This window comes from Centruroides sculpturatus, unplaced genomic scaffold (assembly GCF_000671375.1).
Source record: "Centruroides sculpturatus isolate CEXI.00-Female unplaced genomic scaffold, Cexi_2.0 scaffold275, whole genome shotgun sequence".
Classification (NCBI taxonomy): Eukaryota; Metazoa; Arthropoda; class Arachnida; order Scorpiones; family Buthidae; genus Centruroides; species Centruroides sculpturatus.
In genome coordinates, this window is record NW_019384477.1 from 325,841 (window position 1) to 349,867 (window position 24,027).

The window sequence follows — 24,027 nt, forward strand, 5'->3', positions numbered from 1 at the left end:
ACAGTACAAAAGTTTCTTCTCTCATAGAACATGTTCAAACTTACTGATATAAATTATGCTAAATTGTCTAACAACCTACATTTAGTCACATAAACAAGAACATTCAGGTTAGAAGTTTTTATTTGAACAGGAAACTATGAATTAAATTTCTTCTTGATATAAGAATGGAGAACCATATGATTTGAGCTATGGTCATATTGAAGTAAGCACTTGTTTGATTTCCAATTTGGTTATTGATTTTAACAAGTTGTCATTTGTCTATCATATTTTTACATCAATGAATATCATAAATTTTCACATAAAGACATTTTCATTGTCATTTCATTTCATACAATTGTAAATTTTTCACTTCTTTATTGTGGAAATTTTAATATAGCTACAGAGATTCTTTAAACATGATGATGATATTTTTTAGTTACAGTTTAATGTCATTATCTATATAATCAAGTCAAATTTAAAGTGTTTTTCTTTTAGTTTGTGTTTTCTTCAACTTTCTCTAATTGTTTATACTGATACTTGTCATCATCAGAGATAAAAGATTTGCTTTGAAGTGTTGTCACAAAAATTAATTTTTTTATTAAAATTAATTTTTATAGTCTTCACCAGTTCTAAATGATGATAAACTGAAATTTATTTTTTAACTTTATATTAATGTAGACAGCATTTTGACTAGAAAACTTTATTTAATAAACTGTCTTCAGATTCTGATGATAGCTTATTAATGGAATCTAAAGATTAAAAATGAAAACAACGTTTTTCCATTTTTAAAGTTATTTCTATCATCTCATTCATATTTATAATATATTGAATTATTGTTATATATATATATATATATATATCAAGAGTGAAAGTTCAAATTCTTTCTTACAAGTTTGAATTGTTATGTTTGAATCTACTTAAATTTATTTTTCATAACACCTATTACATTATAATAAGATATTTATGTAATATAATTTTATTAGATAATAAGCAATAAACTGTTTTATATTTCTTATCAATATAATAATCTGTTTATAATAGATAGCTCATTTTAGATTTGGTAATTTATTTTGGTTGATAATTTAGTCTTATTTAGTGATGTTTACATAAGACATTGAAAAATTCATTGAATAGAATTTAGAGTTTAATGTTCAGCATTCTTAATTCTTATTATTATATTTGTTTATATAAGAATAAGAATGCTGAACATTGAATTTACAAAAAAAAAAATAATAAAGAAAATGCAACAAACTGAAAACATACAATGTAAAAATAAAAATTGAAATTGTATAAAGACTTATTATATATATCTAGACTAAAAATCAATATGAAATAGCAATTATTCATACTAAACAGCCTCTCAATATGTTAATAATGTATGTTTATTTTAATCTTTTGCCATTCTATATATATTTATTTTTTCTTGTAATAAACTTGTAAATTTTATTACAAGAAAAATAATTAAGATGTTTCATAAAATTGCTATAACTCAATAACATTTTATATATAGAGATGTTTGTGTTAATTTTTCAAGCTATAAAAATTTAAGATATAATAAATTTCTGTATAAACAAAAACAACTTATTGTAAAGATTAGGAGATAAGATCAAGATTTATTTTATTGGTACAGTATAGGTTATTTTTGTAAGGTTCTGTAAATAGAAAATTTTTGGTAATTTTATCTGATATTTATGTTTTTTGTATTGAAATATGAAAATATTCACATTAAATGAAATAAAGATATAATTCTTTGTTTTAAAAAATTTTGAATTTTTACAATTCAAAATACATTACAGAAAATTTCAAGCTAATTTATTTTATATTACATAAAAAAGTTTTTATTATAAAGTTTTAAATATGCTATAGGAATAATAATAATATTTGTTACTCTATTAAGTTACAGAAAAATGTTTTAATTGAATACCATACATTATTTGTTGATATGAAAAGCAGATATCAGTCTTCATTTAACAAGTAAACATTGTGTTAAAAATTATGTTAAATAAAAACAATATAACTACTTTTTTCTTATTTATTAATAATTTTATGTAGAGATAATTCCTTCAAAAATATGAATAAATGAAATTATAAATTTAAAAGAATTTCTTATTATAACAAAATTAATTTGTTTAAAACAAGTTGTATGCTTCTGTTTTATATCAATTGATGTTTCATTGTAACAACATTTTTATATTATATGAAACAATGGAAAAATTCTATTAAAAGAATTCTAGATCTATAAGATGTAAACATCTATTACAGAAAAGATAACTTTGGATCTTACATATATCAAACATTTTTCCTTATATTAATGATAAGCTATTCATAATATATTTTTGTATTTTTACTCTAATGAAACTTATATATTGATTTATAACTTTGTAAATAAAAGAAAATAAGTTGTTTTAGTTTTAGTTATACATATTATATTTAACTAAGTAAAAAACTTTGCAATATATATATATATATATATATCAAGAAATTATTTAAAAAACTTATTTTCAATATATATTCTTCAGGTATACAATGTATGTTATGTATTTTGTGTTGAAGAGTTTATTAAACTAAATCTACATTCAGACGGAAACTTGTTACATTATATCACATCAAGGTCATGGAAAGGAATTCCATTATGTTATGTCAAGTGTTCAGTTACCAATCAAGTATCAACATTTTTATAATCATTTTCCCTAAGATTGTATAAAATGGGATGTTTTTCTAATTCAATATCTAGATTTTTTTTAACATGCTTTTTGCCATTTTTTCCCTCCTGTCATTCCTGTGCAGACATAAAGTGATAAGATAGTTTTGATTGGCTGAACATTAGATTCTTTCATCATATCAACTTGAGTTTGATTCCAATGTAATAACATGGTTGTCCCTGAAATGGTTTCCTGGCAAATGCTATGTTACAAACTTGCATTATGTTTCATCTGGCTAGTCAAAAAAGGCATTTTTTATTATTCCTTAAATTACAGTTTTTTTTATTGGCCAGACACAGCATTACATAACATAAGAAGAGCCTGTCTCAATGTAGCTATATTCCATAGAATTGATTCGGAGAACTTTTTGTAAACAGTTTGATGATGAATGTGATAGTGGTGGAGAGGCCAATTCTCAACTATGAAGTAAATCCGCAGATGGTCTGTTGTGAAGAACCATTCATGTGCGAGTGATTTAGTGGCATGCTTATGGGTTAGTGTAGAATATATAAATCGCACACATTTCAAAACAGTGAGAGCACCACAAAATATTGCACAAGTAAAAGCAGCTTTGGTGTGGAGCCCGCATTGCTCAGCTTGATGGCATTGACAAATTGCAACAGTGTATTTCAATAGAAGGTGGGTATTTGAGTAACATAATTTTCAAAATGTAATCCATTACTTATGTTTCCAAATGTCCGAAGAAACTTGGACACAGTTATTCAAATAAATATATAACCAAATAGTTTACTTGTTATTTTAATGTAAAATAGGTATAAAAATGGCACACTGTGTGTACATATATCTCTGAAGAATATATATTGACAAATATAAATATATACTTGTTTACCTCTTAGTGCTCTCTGAGTGGAAAGAAACTTCATCCCCTTCAAAAAAAAAACAATATATATATAACTTTATAAAGCCATTCAATCCTATTTTTATTAATTAAAGTAAAATGTTTTACATTGTACAATATCAAATATTTTACTATGTGCTATAAAGTGTAATCAAAACCATAAATAAAGTTAACTAAATAATTTTATCCAAATTAATTCAGTCTTAAAGGAATCAAAAAGTTACTGTTTAAGACATGTCAAAAGAAATTCTACACAATGATTATAAGCAATAATTAAAAACATGCAACTTTCAAGTGTTTAATTCCAAATAAAATTAGAAACAGAAAGTTATTATATAGAGTAGATAGAGATGTGAATTAGATGAAGCAAAACAGTGAAAACATCAAAGATGGAAAAGTGACACAATATTTGGAAAGTGAATAACTCAAAATTTACTCATAAGCACATGTCTAAGTTATACTATCCTAAGCATTCTTAAATTTCTTTTTTTAAAATTTCTAATAACAAATTGACTATTATTATAATTTTATCATTAAATTTCTAACAAATGTGTGTATTTAATATATTTTATCTTAAAAATGAAAAATAAAATGTTGCAAAGTTGGAAAAAATTAATCAAATATGTAACTAAACAGATATTCATTTTAAAGTAATCTTTTTGATTTAAAAATGTTCACATAGACATGAAAAATATCTAAAATATACAAAATGTATTGTTAAATTAGTTCTATACATTTATTAAAAATTAATATAATAATGATAATAAATTTAACTTTGATTTATTGACAATTGAATATTTTGAATTCAAAGTAAATTTACATAAAAATTAAATTTTTATCTAAATTTCATTTTATTGTGGGGGTGGAGCCTCTAATAAAAAGTCCTCTTTATATGAGAAAATTGTTTTGAACTGTTACTGGTGTGTTGATATGACAGAAAATGAAAACAGTTTTTTGTATATTCATGACATTTTAAAAATGTAAATTTAGATATTTTATTTAGTTTATCTTTAAGAATAAGTATTATTTAATAAGTTTTATATATAACAAGATATAGTATATTTAGCAATATTTAATAAGGATTTTAAACAAATAACAACATATTTAGTCAAAATAATCCATAATCTATATGGATTAAAGAAACATTTAATAAGGGATAAAATATCTGATGAACCACATCTAACTTTCACTATACATTCCCTGCTTTTTTAATTCAGTTCACTATAATTTTTAATTAATTCTTTGCTGATGATAAAAACAGATAAATAATAGTCATTTTATGAAATAAAATAAAAATATTAAAATGGCGATTTTATTTCCAGACTTATTACACCAAGGACAATATTAAAATATTTTCTTTTGTGTAATAAATCTGGAAATAACATCACCATTGAATTAAGTGTAGTGAATTAATACATAAAAATATTAGTTATCTGTATTTTTATTAATATTAAAGAACTGTTCTCTAAAATAAACAAGCAATTATTATTGATATATCATATGCTTTATCAAATAAAGCTGCAATTTTTAATATCATATGTTTAAATCATATTTTTAATCTAAAATATATGCTATCCATCTCAAATTACTAGTAGTGTCTTGCCCCTGAACATCAATATTTTTTGTTAGCAATGATGTTGTGCCAGTCATCTATTAACTGCTTTCAAGGGAAAAGTTTTGAATCGAAATAATGTGACTTACAGTATGCATTGGAAGTTCATATATAGTTAATTGGAGCCTCCAACCCCTAAAATTTCCATATCTAATCTTGTCTTTTAGCTATCTAACTCCATTCTTGAGATTAGGGAAATACAGATAGTTGGACAACTGTGGAAATTTATGTCTACAATTTTTTAAAATTGCAGTCTAACAAGTATCATGCTTTTATAAAGCACCATAATTTTTTATTTTAGAGTTATATTATTTTATAATAATATATTATAGTTTTATATTTTAAATTCATGGTAATATCAAATTGGTAGGATAATTCTAGATATAAACTCCAATTTGAAAAAGTATGATTGTTCTAAGAGATTTAGTTTTTAAAATATTTATTAGATATTTGTTATATGAAATATCATATCAGATATTCTGCCATTTTAAAGTATTAAATATTAAAAACAAACAGAATAATTAATTACAATAATTTTTTTTTGTATGGGATCATTTTAAAAATTCAAAGACTAATTTTTTGAGACTATATGGTGTCAAATTTGATGATCATTTAATTCAGGCTATAAAGTCATCACTTAAAAATTTTATAAATTTATATCTTAGTTTAGAATTAGATTAGAAATAGTTCTGATTATTTTCAAAGAATTGAAAATTAATATTTTAACCCCTAAAAAACATATTATATTTCATATTGATATTTATTGAATATATTTTATGTCAAACATTATTTCATTTTTAAAGAAATAATAAATTGAAACAGTTTATTCAATGCAAAAACTGCATATGGTCGAAACTTATATCAGCTTTTGCAATATGAATTGTTATTAAATACAATAGTATTGATTTTATATCATCATTTGTCATACTATTCATTTAATGACTTAATATAAAATATTATTAGAAAATAGTTTTAAAATAAGTTTCATTATCATGAAAACAAAAAGGTAACCATGGAAATCTTTAAAAAATTTATTATTTATTTTATTATATGAAAATTGGCTTATTTTAATTCTAAATGACAAAATGAATAAAACTTAAATGTTTGTAAAATAATAAATTTTCTGCTTGTCAGCTATGACTTTTTTTTTTTTTTTTAAATAGCGAAATAATATGTTTTTCAGCAATTTTTTTTGTTGTTTATCTTTCTCTTCAGATTTTATTATCATTAGTATATAAAAATTTATATTTAGAAAACTGATAGGTGATTTTTTTTCTTTCTCATTTTTTAACTTTATATTCAAAAAATATTAAAGCGCAATCTTATAACTTTACAATATTCAATGAATATAATTGTTCTAAATATTTCATTTTTTTTCTAATTAATGAATGGGAGTTTTCATTTTCTTTATATAATTTTTCTGATATAAATTAGTGCTTGACATTGATAGTTAGTAAGAAATTGTAAAATAAAATAAAATATATATCTTGAAAACTAATTTTATTAAATTTTAAAACTCTGAATTTGATTATTTTATTTTAAAAAAAAAATTATTAAAAGAATTAGTCCAATATTATTAAAATATTTTATTTTCGTTAATAGAAAATTTTAAAATTATTATTTAATTTATAATTGTCTGTTGTAAAGTAAGTACTGTAAAATCATGTGTTTAAATTAAACACGCGTAATTGTATAACAAGAAGGGCAAAGAACAAAAGTTTATTTGAGAACAATATTTTAAAGTTCACAGTCCCAAATAATGATTTCAGATTACTCAGACAATAGAATAAAAAAATCAATATTCCTTCCAGCTGTACGAATATTTCATTTAATCTTGTTAATTCTATATGACATATTCAATATTAAGCAGCTTTTATTATTAAAATAATTAATTTATTATAAATAAATCTATTAATTACATTATATTTTCTCTTGTTTTTCAGATCAATTTGGCTCACTGCGCCACGTATTTAGCCAAAGCACCCAAATCTCGTCATTCCTACGAAGCTTACGAAAGAGCGGCAGAACATGTTAGAAATCAAAAAGGAACCCATCCCGCCGTTCCGCTCCATTTATGCAACGCTCCAACTAAGCTCATGAAAGAAATGGGCTGCAGTAAAGGATATAAAATGTATAACGCCGACTCTAGAAGTTATTTACCGGAGAGCCTTCGTCATTTAAAGTTCTTCTACGAAAGTATTTAATGGGCCTTTCGTTTATACATGTACTGTACACACGTTTTAATGTAAATAAAATTATTGCTGAGATTTTCACGTGGTCGACCTGTGTTTGTAGGATTAGTTAATGTTACAAGAACTTTGTCCTATAGGGGGAGCATTTGTCGTTTTAGATACCAGTTCATTTTATTTCAGCTTATGAGAGCGATCTGTTCAAAGTCATCCCTTTCTCGTCCTTAGTTTTCGTGGCGTGCATTTAGTAAGTATAATTTTTTATTATACAAATTAAGAAATATACGCTGTAATTGTCTTAAATTTTCTTTTGTTGTATTTGTATTTCGCATTGAATATACAATTATTATTATTATTTGTACGGATTTAAAGTAATTTAAAACTTTTTGCTGATTGTTGCATATTTCAATTGTTATGTTTAACTGTACCGAAATCACTCGTCGTTTTTACGACAAGTCGATTTATGCCGGTTGACGTTGTTGAACTTATCTGACTCCGGGGCATATCTTTTAACTTCGATACGATTGCAGGTGAGTTGGCAGGTTGCCAACACACGTGGCAGATCTGACTGCAATGATGATATTCCCCATTCCTCCCTCTCGTAGTCCTTCTGGCCTCGTCTCTCTTCATCCGTCGTGACGACGACCTTGAAACTCTAAATTTAGACCCTTTCATTTATCTAAATAATAATCTTAAGACCTAATATCGTATAATCTACATTATTTGACACGAGTTTTGCGAGAATTAGTAAAAATTATATATATTTTTAATTTTAAACAATAGTTCATTTGTAGCATCTTATCTCTTCGGAAATGATATTTACTTACATTTCTCTGCCCTTTTATGATTATTTAATGTTTGTGGAATTTTTTTTTATCGGGAGAAAAACAAGTTTTCTGTCGAAAACAATATTTTGTTTATATTTCTTTATAAATAGAACTTTTTTTTATCGATATTTTTGTTTTTGAAATCTGAAAAAGAATTTTTAAAATAAGTTTTAAGGTTTTAAATGAAAGATTTTAAACATCTTTGTATAGAATTTCATGTTTTGATTTATAAAAAATGCGGAATTAAAATTGATATTTTAATCATGTGATAATTTTCATTAGATTTTTTTAAGGCTAGACATTGGGGCGACTTGCTGTAAATAATATGGTGAAAATAAGTGAAGAAGTCCTAAGGTCAACTTGCCAATATGAGTTTATTTTAAAAACACTTTAGTATAATTTAAATTCTGAAAGTTAACTTAATTCTAGATTTTAATAGTTTCCTTTTTAGTTTTGCAAATTCAAATTACATCAGATTCTATAGGTCAGCACATTGGAAACCATCGTCTTAAAGTAAATGGTAAATAAAATAGCGAATTAAATTACTGAATGATGATTGTTTAAGTCTACAAACTTGGAAAAGATCGATCACTGGTGAAAGTAACTAGAAAAATTGCTAACTTTTTTTTACTTTTAATTCACTGATTTTTATCAATACTTCATTTATTTCCTTATAACATCTGGCAAACAGTTATCAAAATACAGTACTTTATATTTGCTCTAATAAATAATTTTTTCTATAAATTTTGTGTAAGAGAATTAAAAAAATATATAAGGAATTAATATTTATTTTATTAATAAATTTATACTTTTAATATCATATTTCATTCAATTGTTAATTTCATTATTTATTATTATTATTTTGTAATTTAGATTCGTTGACCGATTGAAACGGCAGATAAAAATTGTGGAATAGTTTTTATGTTACTAATATCAAATAGTTGATGATAAATTATTTTTATCTAATGAGTAAATATATTTTTTTAAATATTACAAATAATATAATATTTTTAAAATATATAAAGGAATTAAATATTTACGTAAAATGATTTTTTAAAAACAATAAAACTGTGTATTCGATACGTTTGATGATTCAGTTCGAATGCATCATGACAGCGATGCCTTAAGTTAAGCAGCAAATTTAGTATAATGCTATGTACTTTTACCCTGCGAAATGAACTATTAGACTGGAAGAGCATTAAATTTCACTTTAAGAAACAATACTTTAAACGTTTGACCTGAGTTTTCTTGAATAAAATCGGCACCGATTTACTTGTGCCGATTTCGAAATCAATATCAGATGAGTTGGATTCTGTTGTTTTTATTTTGTGTATAAATTTAAATCGTTTTTAACGAATTTACACAAAAATCAAATGAGTTTAGATTCTTCAAAAACATATAAAGTAGTAATTTTAAAAAGATTAATTGTAGACCTGAACTTAAATTTCAAATTGATGGCACAAGTCGGACATTTTCATACGCTTCCATTCGTACGAAATCCAATTAAATGTGTGACACACAAGAAAAATGCTTTCAGTCAAAAAGAACTATGATTTATACAAAAGTATTGCTATAATACTCATTTTAATTTTCTCACATCGGAGTTTTTTGTAAGAACAAAATTAGCTGATAGAAAGAATGGAAAAGCTATTTCCACTTGAAATCCATCTGTTTCCTGCGTGCTTGTAATAGTATCTGTTTTTCTCACGGTTGAATAAAAATAAAATTTAGATCCTAATCAATTAGTTTATAACAGAATTTTTAATACGGCACATTAGAAACTGTTAATATCAGAAATAATTGATTTTTCGAACATCCAAAGGAATAAAATTAGATTAATATACACTTAATGCTTTCAATGAAGTTGTATAAATAATCGAATATTTATTAGAATTCAATAAAAAAAAAAACTTGGTAAAATAATCTTATTTTTAATACTTCTAAATATACTACCTAAAAATATTCTGTGCGAGATAGCAACAAATTGTGTAATGAAATTATCTAGAAGTGCCAGTACGTGACCAAATATTAATGTGTTGTATAATTTTAACATCTTGGAATAGCGTCAACTCCATAGTAGAAAATGGTATTAAAAAATAGACTGATCTACAACAGGATGCGCCAGAAAAACTTGAAGGTTTTTAAAATTAGTTCTCAAGTCACCCTCTAGATATCGTTGTAATACTGATCACCGTTACTTTCAGCGTACTTTGGAATTCAAGTGATGGAGTATTAACTATGAGACATTGAATTTCGGTAGTAAAGACGTTTATAAAGACAGTCTATCATAGCTACAAAACGAAGTTTCTGATTTCAGTTTGGTGATATGCCTTTAGTCGCAATATTCTGTTACTTTGCATGTCAAAGAAGTGTAAAAGATAGTAAATCTTCAGAACATCCGCATTCTCTACGCACACCAGACAATATTAATTGTGTAAAATACGTCATCTTGTGTAGTTTGCATAAGTGAAATGGAAGACAACCAACCACACTTGATATTGAGAATAGTAACGTTCTCAGAATCTTACACGAAGATCTTCATTACAAAGATTCAATTCAAGGATATGAACAGGACACGAACAACTAACTTTAGGTTTGATAACGATTTTTTGAAGTTATCAAGAGTTGATGAAACATTGTGAGCAGGTTACTGATGTCAAATAAAGGCGTGAAGGCAGGCTGAGGCATTAAAGGTGTTAGTTTGCTTCTGGAGGACCAAGATTGGATCCGGGTACAGAATTCCAGAAATTTCTCGGGGACGGTATCCTGGATGATGATCACATTTTATACCTTAAAAAGTTTGGCACTATTTTCAATATGTTTGCTCAAGTAGCCAAAATACATGGGCAAAATCTTTCAGGCAGGAATCTTCACTGTATCACAAGCACTTGAATGGGCCATGCTAATTGTAACAATCAAAGAATTCAATTATATACGGATAGTACCTCCATACTCCAATATGTATAGGTAAAGAAAGGTAAATAAAAATGTCTTTAACCTTTAATGAATAAAGAATTTTATTCAACGGGCGTAACAATTATTCGATTTTTCTGGAGATCACACTGGAATATCTATAATAATGATGGAGCTGACAGCTTGCAAAACAGAACAGCTACAGAATCACTTCCTATAACTTATGCATTATTACCGAGGTTATATATTATTAATTAAAAAAATATATATATATGAGATGAGATGAGAATGTTTGTTTGTTCTCTATGAACTCTTAGGCCATTTGACCAATTGCTACGAAATTCTGTAGTTATGTTTTATGTAACTCTAACTTAGATAATGTCGAGCATCACATTCAAAAATATCTATTGGATATCTAAATCAATCAATCCTGTCTACATTCGTTTTGCTGCTTTATACGTAGCGCCATCTATCGAAAAAAAATTTAACAAAATAATAAATTGAATATAATTCTTATGAAAAAGGATATAATTTTAAAAAAATATATATATATTATATTCACTTAATTACTGCAAAAATGATATAGCGCGAAATAGACGCGCTATATAATTACTGCGACAGGTAGCATATAGCACTTACTTGCATGCAATGGAAAGCGTTGTTACCCTGTGAAAAATCTATAAGTATTTAATTTTCCACATCTAACGACTCGGATTTTTTCATTTCTTAACGGTACTTTCTTAATTCTAATAAGCGTCCTCCAGTAGCTAAGTGCATAAAACTACCGTGCTTTGGTAGTTTATCGTGGGTTCGGGCATGGCCAACGTGCTGGCCACGTGGAGTTTTCCGGGTTCTCTTCATCTAAATAGGGTTCAGCTTCCCATAAAAGTTTTTCTGGGATGCATTCCCTGGCAGATCGCGTTGCAGTAACCAAATAAACCAAACTAATTCTAACAAGCGATTATTTATTGTGACATCGTAACTTTTCGTCACAATGTTCTCAATTTTTTAGTAGTGGTTTTGCCCCTGTACATACTTTCTCTGTTAGATCACCGGCACGACTCTATTGCTCTCTAACTTTGTTCAGGAGAAAATTTTGAATCCAAGTAACGTGACATTCATTCCAAACCTGAAGTTCCTATATAGTTAATATGGGCCTCCTCCCCCTAAACTTTCTACATCTGGTGTCGTTTTTGATGTATCTAACTCCATTCTCGAGATTGATGAAGGACAGACGGACAATAGTCGAAATTTATAGATCTACAATCTATTTTTCAAATTGTAGTCCAATAATTTTTCTATAAACGCGATATTTCGAGAACATACTTCCCACATAATTTATACAATCTGTTGCAAAAGTATAAACACTTTATTATAACATAAAATACTTAATTAATACCCAGCTAGATGCTTCTTAGCCTACGCAAAAACACCTTATCTCACTGAGAATTATTTATTAATCGTAACGAACGTTTTCAACCTGTTCTACAGGCCATCTTCAGGTATCATGGAATATTGATTACTGTTCTTTTTTGTACAGAACAGTTAAGAACACATTTAAAATACAGAATTCTTTGGAGTATTGAGCTATTTGAATACAATGAATAGACTACAATAATATATATATACAATTTAAAATAACGAAATAATAAAATAGATAAAAAGAACGTTGGTTAAATGTTTAAAACGTTCGTTACGGTTAATAAATAATTCTCAGTGAGATAAGGTGTTTATGCGTAGATATAACATAAAAGCAATCATTCTCATAGTTTTACAATATATTATTTTTTATTTAATTAAGTCATACGAAGTCTTTCGGACATTAATTAAGGTTAGCAACTCGATCATGTGCGCAATCATCGTAACCTTGAAAGTGAACACGGATCACCTTTCAAATATTAGTAGTAGACCAGTATTAATTAGTAGTGGTTGACCATCCTCTCTTTTTAGGAGGAGGTCAACGACTACTTTCGCTCGAATTACTTTGACCACCTTCCGCAACGGTCCTTCTTTTTATCGGACCAGCGGTATGGTGGCATTGGAATTGGAAAATCCAAAATACTAGGTTACCGGCCTGTACAAAATATGATTTAAGTAATTTTCAAGGGTGCAGAGTTAAAATATCTACACCTTTTTTTTGCAAAATTTGATTCGTTCTCAGATGATCATTTGATATTCGGCTGTGAATGGAACAATTTTCAAAATTCTTTATTCCTCTACCGTACACAATTTAAAGAAGATTTAAAATGCGTGTCATTAGGCACTTAGTGTTTTAAACCCTTACCTAAGTTAACATTCGTAGTTATATAAATCAAACTATAATATAATATCAATAGAAGGGTTAGAAGTGCGAAACAATTTAATAATCTTAATGTTTGTTGTTATTTTNAAAAATATTTAACAATGTTACATTCAACAACTCACACATTCAAAAACCATATAATATTATTAAAATAATAATAATAAAATGATAAAAACCAATAAAGGCATGTTTTTAATTTTATGTTTAAGCTGTGTATTGAAAGCTAACATTAAGATTTCTGAATTCAGCATTTAAATGTAATTATCTGCTTATATTTTAAGCGCAGTTCAATGGAGTTTAGACTTATTTGTAGATACAGAGATATTTAATCAAATAGCGATGTTTACCAAACTTTTTCTAATTTTTAAAAAGCTTAAATAATATATTTAAACAAGTATTCGTTTAACTGATAATTGCTAATAATAAATTTTATTGAATTAATGTTTTAAAATATTTTACATTGTAAAGAAAAGTTGCCGTTCATTGACTTTAATCACAAACTTTCTCTGGACTTTGAAGTTACAGTATATTTTATTGTATATTTTGTAATTTTATCTTATATAAATAGTTCACTTGTTAATCATTTCATCTTGGTCTGGATAACTAGAATTCATTTCACGACCTGTTTAATGAGATTATTGCCGAAAATTTAAATAGACTTTTACGAAGATTACAAAGATCCTTGGCCACAGTATAAATTTCTACGATAAAAATTAATAGTAATAAGAATAAAATGTTGATCTTAGTTTTCCTTGGAAAATAATAAAATTTTATATGAAATTGGAACTTGAATTTTTCTTTATATTTGTATTAGATTTGGGATTTTATGATTATTTCGAACAAGAACTATTTTCGATAGATCTCTTTCAATTGGGCAATATGATAGCCGATGATTAAAATAGATAAAAATCTAACAAATGACCTAATTTTTACATAATTCTTCATGATTTGATAACTTCCTTTTAATCGTCTCATAATATTTATTTATCGATTAGCCTTTAACTCTTTTTATGTATAATACAATATACNTATATATTATATTCACTTAATTACTGCAAAAATGATATAGCGCGAAATAGACGCGCTATATAATTACTGCGACAGGTAGCATATAGCACTTACTTGCATGCAATGGAAAGCGTTGTTACCCTGTGAAAAATCTATAAGTATTTAATTTTCCACATCTAACGACTCGGATTTTTTCATTTCTTAACGGTACTTTCTTAATTCTAATAAGCGTCCTCCAGTAGCTAAGTGCATAAAACTACCGTGCTTTGGTAGTTTATCGTGGGTTCGGGCATGGCCAACGTGCTGGCCACGTGGAGTTTTCCGGGTTCTCTTCATCTAAATAGGGTTCAGCTTCCCATAAAAGTTTTTCTGGGATGCATTCCCTGGCAGATCGCGTTGCAGTAACCAAATAAACCAAACTAATTCTAACAAGCGATTATTTATTGTGACATCGTAACTTTTCGTCACAATGTTCTCAATTTTTTAGTAGTGGTTTTGCCCCTGTACATACTTTCTCTGTTAGATCACCGGCACGACTCTATTGCTCTCTAACTTTGTTCAGGAGAAAATTTTGAATCCAAGTAACGTGACATTCATTCCAAACCTGAAGTTCCTATATAGTTAATATGGGCCTCCTCCCCCTAAACTTTCTACATCTGGTGTCGTTTTTGATGTATCTAACTCCATTCTCGAGATTGATGAAGGACAGACGGACAATAGTCGAAATTTATAGATCTACAATCTATTTTTCAAATTGTAGTCCAATAATTTTTCTATAAACGCGATATTTCGAGAACATACTTCCCACATAATTTATACAATCTGTTGCAAAAGTATAAACACTTTATTATAACATAAAATACTTAATTAATACCCAGCTAGATGCTTCTTAGCCTACGCAAAAACACCTTATCTCACTGAGAATTATTTATTAATCGTAACGAACGTTTTCAACCTGTTCTACAGGCCATCTTCAGGTATCATGGAATATTGATTACTGTTCTTTTTTGTACAGAACAGTTAAGAACACATTTAAAATACAGAATTCTTTGGAGTATTGAGCTATTTGAATACAATGAATAGACTACAATAATATATATATACAATTTAAAATAACGAAATAATAAAATAGATAAAAAGAACGTTGGTTAAATGTTTAAAACGTTCGTTACGGTTAATAAATAATTCTCAGTGAGATAAGGTGTTTATGCGTAGATATAACATAAAAGCAATCATTCTCATAGTTTTACAATATATTATTTTTTATTTAATTAAGTCATACGAAGTCTTTCGGACATTAATTAAGGTTAGCAACTCGATCATGTGCGCAATCATCGTAACCTTGAAAGTGAACACGGATCACCTTTCAAATATTAGTAGTAGACCAGTATTAATTAGTTGTGGTTGACCATCCTCTCTTTTTAGGAGGAGGTCAACGACTACTTTCGCTCGAATTACTTTGACCACCTTCCGCAACGGTCCTTCTTTTTATCGGACCAGCGGTATGGTGGCATTGGAATTGGAAAATCCAAAATACTAGGTTACCGGCCTGTACAAAATATGATTTAAGTAATTTTCAAGGGTGCAGAGTTAAAATATCTACACCTTTTTTTTGCAAAATTTGATTCGTTCTCAGATGATCATTTGATATTCGGCTGTGAATGGAACAATTTTCAAAATTCTTTATTCCTCTACCGTACACAATTTAAAGAAGATTTAAAATGCGTGTCATTAGGCACTTAGTGTTTTAAACCCTTACCTAAGTTAACATTCGTAGTTATATAAATCAAACTATAATATAATATCAATAGAAGGGTTAGAAGTGCGAAACAATTTAATAATCTTAATGTTTGTTGTTATTTTTTGTCCGTGACTCATCTGCTAGTTAATACATAAATGGTAAAACAAAGAATGAACAAACTACAGGTCGGAGTACTTATTAATTTTTTCTCCTAAAATACAAAACTGTTTACAGAATTATTGGATAACTCAGTTGTCATTGCACTCAGTTCTATATCATTCACTGGATACTTGACACGGTTTGGTTTACAATTGTTTTTATTGCAATCAATATGAAGACAACATACATTAGGCTATATTTTTGAATTATGTAAGATGAGATGAAATGTCGATTAACACAAATTAACTGGTCGTATGTATCAAATTTACTGTGCTTATCGAAAATTCCAACTTTTACAAAAGTTTGTTAACGTTTATTGGAATGTATTTCAAATGGTTCCGAAGTAAACTTTAGTAAATTTCCCATCTCTTATGTTTTTTTCATCCATGTACACAAATTTACATAAATTCATTCATCGTTTTATTTATTGTTTTGAGTTCTTACTTATACATTGTTGTTTTTAATTGTTTTAAACTATTCTCTTTGCCTATGTATTGTGTATTGTGTTGTAACTAGAAACATATGGTCGTGTTAGTTGGAACTAAAATCCAAGTCATAGTGGCAGATAGACCTTGATCACTTCAGTTATCCAATTACTAAATGTAGCCAAATAGCTGCTCTTGAGAATCTGCAGAACTTTTTAAATATTATCAATATATCCCTCAAAATATCATTATTAAGTTTAATATTATTGGACAACGAGGTTACTTATCGTCACAATACTGGGCTGCAATATTTCATCATAATTTAAAAATGAGACCAGATAAGAAAATTTAAAAATTTCCTTATCTGGTCTTGGTTTTCATTTATCTAACTCCGTTCTCGAGATTAACGACTGACAGACAGTGTAAATAAGTTTGCAATTTGACTTTACAGTACGAATTTCTGCTATAGTAATTAGATTAATTTTTTTCTTCGGCGTTTTCAATTCTTTTTTTTTCACCTGTATTAAACTTGGTTAGTCAGGAAATAGAAGCACGATTCAAACCTAGCCCTTCCTGATAAAATGGAAGCCATTTCCATACTGTCCAGGAAGAGCGAATCATTTCCGTAACGTCCAGGAAGCAGTTAAGGGTTGGTTCTCATTACAACGGAATACCGCGACTGTTTACGTACACGGAAACAAATGTGTCGTACTCATTTCCGCGACACGTTTTGAATGACGTTTCACTACCGGAAACGTCAAGGATGGATAATTTGCTATTTTACGTTAGACCTACTCGTAGATTTCAATGATTATACAATCCTTGTTCATTTTTGATTCGTTTAGATTTATATTTTTATACAAGGGGTGTTTTTTTTCAAACTGACACTTTATCATACGATTTAAAAAGTGAATAAATTTTATGAGCAAGTACTAAGACTATCGGATGCAGAGAAAGGCGAAATCTAATCTAATGAAGGAACAAAAGTATTCTTCTCCCAAAGCTTATCTTTCCATACCAACTTTGTTATGTTTATGTTATGTAACGGAATATTTAGTAATTAGAACCATGGTATCCTTTGGCTCGTGATCCAATTAGGAAGTCTAAGAGGCCGTTACAATGTACAGAAATCTTATCTTTATTAATACAAAATATTTAATTACTCATTTACCATTAAATTTAATAAGAGTTTTAAATGCATTATTGCATTATTAAATCAGTCATGAGCAACCTGCGGTCTCTGTGACTTTGGGACCGAAATTTTATTTTCGTTTGCTGTCTCGTGCTATTATGCAGCCCGAATTCGTGGAGAAGAACACTCAAATTAAACTCGATTAATTTGAGTGTTCTTCTCCACGAGAATAATTCGAGAATAAACTATATACTATTAGTTAAATTATTAAAATTATGCTGTTGAAATAAGCAATTTAATTAAAAAAGATCAAAAGCCATTTACTTAGTATAAAATAAATACTTAGAAAACAGAAATTTCTGTGTCAGTCTTTGAAAGAATAAAGCATTTTGCTTCTGTCAACACATGAATATAAAATTAATCACAATATTTATTTTAAATAACTTTATTTCTTATCAGTGCGGTAAAAGTATGCAAGTTCTTCCTTTTTTTCATTTATTTTATTTTTTATTTTTTCGACTGTACATCTATATATAACAAGGAAAGTATGGCGCTAAGTCAAAAAATGACCTCCCAAGACTTACATTTTTGGACTCGAGAAATGAAAAAAATAAATTAGGGGAGTTTTTTCTGTATGCATGGATGTCTGTGTGGGAGGCACTATTTTGTCCACCCACTTTGAAGCATTTTGAAGCATCCCTGTTCCTTTTGTGAAATTCTGCAGGAAGGCTGGTGTATTGGGAGTTGATGCCATTAAATTTTGATGATTACGATCAAGGAGTGGGGAAGATATAGAGGAGACACGTGTAATAGCTCGTGGGGTCGGACTTAATGAAGACTTTACACGTTATTAATGTTTACAATTTTTTTTTTTAATATAACTCATCCGTACCCTCAAAGTTAAGCTTTTTATCATTTTGTACTAATTAGTACTAGTAAAAATTTTTAAAATAAAATTTCATAACAGATGACTCCACAAGCAATTTTAACGATTTTGCCCGGAAAGTTACGCAACTCGTTGCCGGATATATTTTGTAGTAGAGAAAACCACTGGAAGGAACATAAACGAAAATCGATTTGATCCGTTTGATTGATGTCTAATTAATTTCCGGCCGTGTCAATGAATTTCATTAGGCCAATGTTAAAAAGTATACAAAAGTCAGGTTACGTAATTTACTGAAATCGAAACTTGTTCTAATATCAACACGTTAACTGATACACTGCCTTACGAAATAACTACTAATATAATTCATATCAGTTTTTACCTTGTCGTTGATTAGGGAAAGAGATAAAATTTATGTTTTTCGTTTAAAATGACAGTAATTTTAATTTCACTTTTATTCTACTAGACAAAGAATTTGTCCTTATAAAGTAATTTCTGAAATTCCTATATATATACAACATTTAAATGTATTTAAATAATAATAATATGGTAAAATATTTAAAAATTTTACTATTATAAAGCAGTTAGTTCTTAGAAAAAGAGTGATTTCATTCATGTTATCCAGAATATAAAGTACAAATGATTTTGTTTATTGGAGACAAAATTTGGGGAAGTAATATTTTGAATGCTAATATTTAGCTCCAAACCATATATAATTATTAATATAAAAACCAAGGACATTTAATTGTCATTGTTTGTTAGCTGGAGATCCTGGAATTCCTAGATTTTAAAGTTTTTTTTTTTTCCTCATTTTGTCTGTTCGCAGCAAAACATTTTTTAATTTTATATTTTATTACATTATTTCGTATGCCAGCTAAATTTGTATAAATAAATTTATTTATGTAATAATAATTCCTTGAAAAATTTTTAATTTATGTATTTTGAATATTTATAAAGTACAGGTTTATTTTTAATGAATGTCATTTTGTAAATTACATTAATTTGTTAATTTTTTAAAGTTGTCAATCTAAAATAAAATAATATTTATTGGTATAAATTTTGTTTTTATATAGTTTACAATTTATTAAATTATTTTGAAGTTAAAAATTCGTTTGATTCTCTTTCAAATTAAAAAAAAAAAATAATGTATAGCAAATTAAGCAATTACTTCTTAATTTTTTTTAAATATTTTATTTATGTCAAGGTTAAAAATTAAATGAGGGTTTTTATAATAACAGAGAATTCATCAAATTAAAAAAAAAAAATTTATTGATTTGTGAATTATAAAAGAAAAATGGATAATAATTTTTAATAATTTGTTCTATTAAAAAAACAAAACAATGTTTATATTGTTTTATTATTCATATTATAGTGTTTATATTATATTAGTAATAATGTATATTATATTAATAGTTTGTTTTTTTAGTTATTGTGAGTATATTTTACACTATTGTATATTGAAAGGTGCCATAAAATTTTCACTGATTTATCTTTAATGCAAATGTATAAAGAAAGATAAAATGACGAAAAAATTTGTAAAATTTATTTTTATGAAATTTCATCTTTATACATTAGCAATACTTACTTTTACGTAATCTTAAAAGAATTTGCGTCACAGTTGGGAAATATATTGTTTCTAGATGATGTGTTATAATTCTATTTACTGAATTTTGTAGCGTATCGATAAAAATTTTAAACAATTTTATTTTGGTATATGACTAAAATTTTTACGCAATGTTACCATTAAAAATGTCGTAATTATATAAATTTTTCTGTAATAAATTTATGTGTAACATGAACGTATTATAAATATAATGTGTTATTGATTGAGTACGATTGGCTGAAAGCAAATGTTAACTGTTTAAAGTAATTCCAAACATAAAAATATTTAAATAAGATGTAAAAGCATCCGTGTTATGATGCGAAGGATGAGACCTATGAAGGGAAAAAATGATAATTACGTCCATTTCCGTCATTGCAGCAATTTTTATATGTTTAGTCAGAAAATTTGACATAAATCTTACAAATGTATTCAGATTAATAATGTAAAATTAGCAAAATTCGGAGTATTAAATTGTACAGGCTGGTGTTTTCTTGAATTGAATCTATGAGAAAATAAAAAGTGGTCTGTCGACTACAATACTTTGTTTTCCTAATTGCCTGATTTAAAAAAAAATTAATACTGCTAAAATTACTAATTACATATACTAATATAGTAAATTTTTCTTAATTACACTTGTCATTTTAAATTCAATAAAACATCAAAACAAGTATGTTTATAATGTTATATTTAATTCTATTTATAATACAAACCTTTTTTGATGATTCTGAACTATCAGGATCCTATTTCATGCTACATATTCTTATCAGTAATGTTTAATCCACATCTAGGGACCGTATATTAGTTAGGTGTACAGTTTTTGAGCCAAGTTTAACCCTCCTCTCTTCCTGTTGTGTACAGTGTTATACTTTTGGAAGCTCCCTCTTATTAATTACGTGTTCAATAATTCATAGACCCCGTGGCATTGAAAAAACGACTTTAAAAAGTTTTCAAATATTATTATTATTTTTTACAATTGATAGTTTATTCACACGATTGGTACTTTGCACGTCCTTCGTGAAATAAAAATATTTAAAATACTTCTGTAAGAAATGGCATTACCTAATTTTATAATTGGGTAAAATAATTATGAAATTTAAAGGAATGATTATGGGATATTGAATACACTTGTTATTAATATTTTCTAAATTATGCTCTAAGCTAAGTTCACATTGTCATGAGAACGAACGAAACGAATAATCATCAAAATGTCCTGTGAACCTAGCTTTACTGTTTAAAGTTTTTAACAGATGATTGAACTATCTTACGATCATTAATATTATCTATTTACTTATTTACTGTATATATTAAAAATTCTTTATCTAGTTTGATTAAATTATACATAATAAATGTCATATAGTAAGCCCTCTATTAATTAATTTAAAAAAGAAATATGTTGAGCAATCTCATAACAATTTCTCAATTTGTTCCGATAGAGAAGTGCCATGTAGGAGAGTAATAACGTTTCTTTTGCTAATTTGCCAATGCCAATTTATAAAAATGCAAAAACCTTACCGTACTTGAACTTGAACGTTTGTATTTTTGAAATTATTAATGTCCCGTGACTATAAAATAGTTATCAGTTTAAATAATTTAATACAAAACAAATGAAATTATTAACTTTTACTAAAGTTAACTACATGAAATTGCAATAAAATTTTAAAACGAACATTAATTAATTTCTTAACTTTAATCAGATAATTTATCTGATAGAAGTTCTGTATTGTGTAAGCTTTATTGCGTAAAATAATTACTCAATGAGTATTAGAATTTAATATAAATAAATATAAATTAAAATTAAATTGTAAGAAATCAAGAATATGAAATGTTCTGATTCATTTCATAATTATTAAACTAAAGCAATAATCTAGTTAAAAGGTGAATTATATTCAATTACAATTTAAAATTAGAAAATATCATCCTTAGAATTTCTGATTCCTTCCTTAAGATAAATGAAAAATTACATACGACAGAAAGATAAATGTTTTAATTTTTGTTATCTTATCATTCTGTCATATAGTTTATAGTTATGAATATAAATGTTCTGCATTTCATATTTATTAGACATTGTTTTATTATTTACAAATAAACCAATATATTAATTTTCAACTGAATAAGCCATAAATTATACAGTAGAGCCTCGATTATCCGACCTCCGATTAACCGACACCTCGGTTAACCGACCGTCCTAGTCGGCAAATTTCAAATGTCCGCTAGTGATGTGGCGCTACAGTATTTGGCTATGTCTTGGCTACTTTAAAATTATTTTTACGTGTTTTAGTTGGCAACACTCATTCGACCATGAAAGGGAGCCAGTATTTAAAGGAGGCTTAATTTTCTAATTTTTAACGATATAATAGCGACGATTATTATTTTAAAAAATTTTNGATTATTTCGAACAAGAACTATTTTCGATAGATCTCTTTCAATTGGGCAATATGATAGCCGATGATTAAAATAGATAAAAATCTAACAAATGACCTAATTTTTACATAATTCTTCATGATTTGATAACTTCCTTTTAATCGTCTCATAATATTTATTTATCGATTAGCCTTTAACTCTTTTTATGTATAATACAATATACTTTCTACAAATACTTAATACATACTTTTTTATATGCCTCCTAAAATGCATTTCGGCCCCTGATGTTAAATGGTCCTCATGAGTTAGGTAATCATATATTATATAATAAGGCAAAAATATTTAACAATGTTACATTCAACAACTCACACATTCAAAAACCATATAATATTATTAAAATAATAATAATAAAATGATAAAAACCAATAAAGGCATGTTTTTAATTTTATGTTTAAGCTGTGTATTGAAAGCTAACATTAAGATTTCTGATTTCAGCATTTAAATGTAATTATCTGCTTATATTTTAAGCGCAGTTCAATGGAGTTTAGACTTATTTGTAGATACAGAGATATTTAATCAAATAGCGATGTTTACCAAACTTTTTCTAATTTTTAAAAAGCTTAAATAATATATTTAAACAAGTATTCGTTTAACTGATAATTGCTAATAATAAATTTTATTGAATTAATGTTTTAAAATATTTTACATTGTAAAGAAAAGTTGCCGTTCATTGACTTTAATCACAAACTTTCTCTGGACTTTGAAGTTACAGTATATTTTATTGTATATTTTGTAATTTTATCTTATATAAATAGTTCACTTGTTAATCATTTCATCTTGGTCTGGATAACTAGAATTCATTTCACGACCTGTTTAATGAGATTATTGCCGAAAATTTAAATAGACTTTTACGAAGATTACAAAGATCCTTGGCCACAGTATAAATTTCTACGATAAAAATTAATAGTAATAAGAATAAAATGTTGATCTTAGTTTTCCTTGGAAAATAATAAAATTTTATATGAAATTGGAACTTGAATTTTTCTTTATATTTGTATTAGATTTGGGATTTTATGATTATTTCGAACAAGAACTATTTTCGATAGATCTCTTTCAATTGGGCAATATGATAGCCGATGATTAAAATAGATAAAAATCTAACAAATGACCTAATTTTTACATAATTCTTCATGATTTGATAACTTCCTTTTAATCGTCTCATAATATTTATTTATCGATTAGCCTTTAACTCTTTTTATGTATAATACAATATACTTTCTACAAATACTTAATACATACTTTTTTATATGCCTCCTAAAATGCATTTCGGCC

The 24,027-nt window shown here is 26.8% G+C and overlaps 1 protein-coding gene across 4 annotated transcripts in view; it reads left to right on the plus strand.

Moving 5' to 3' along the window:
• The first annotated feature begins 7,405 nt into the window (after nucleotides 1-7,405).
• The window catches only part of LOC111621358, an 82,686-nt gene continuing 66,064 nt past the window's right edge, over nucleotides 7,406-24,027 (plus strand). For 2 of the 4 annotated variants that reach the window (XM_023363469.1, XM_023363468.1), the window contains exon 1: nucleotides 7,407-7,588. The gene's annotated coding sequence lies outside the window, so the exon portion shown is untranslated. Of the gene's footprint in view, nucleotides 7,589-24,027 lie in introns of all 4 variants that reach the window. The other 2 variants (XM_023363465.1, XM_023363467.1) reach the window with 2 other exon arrangements.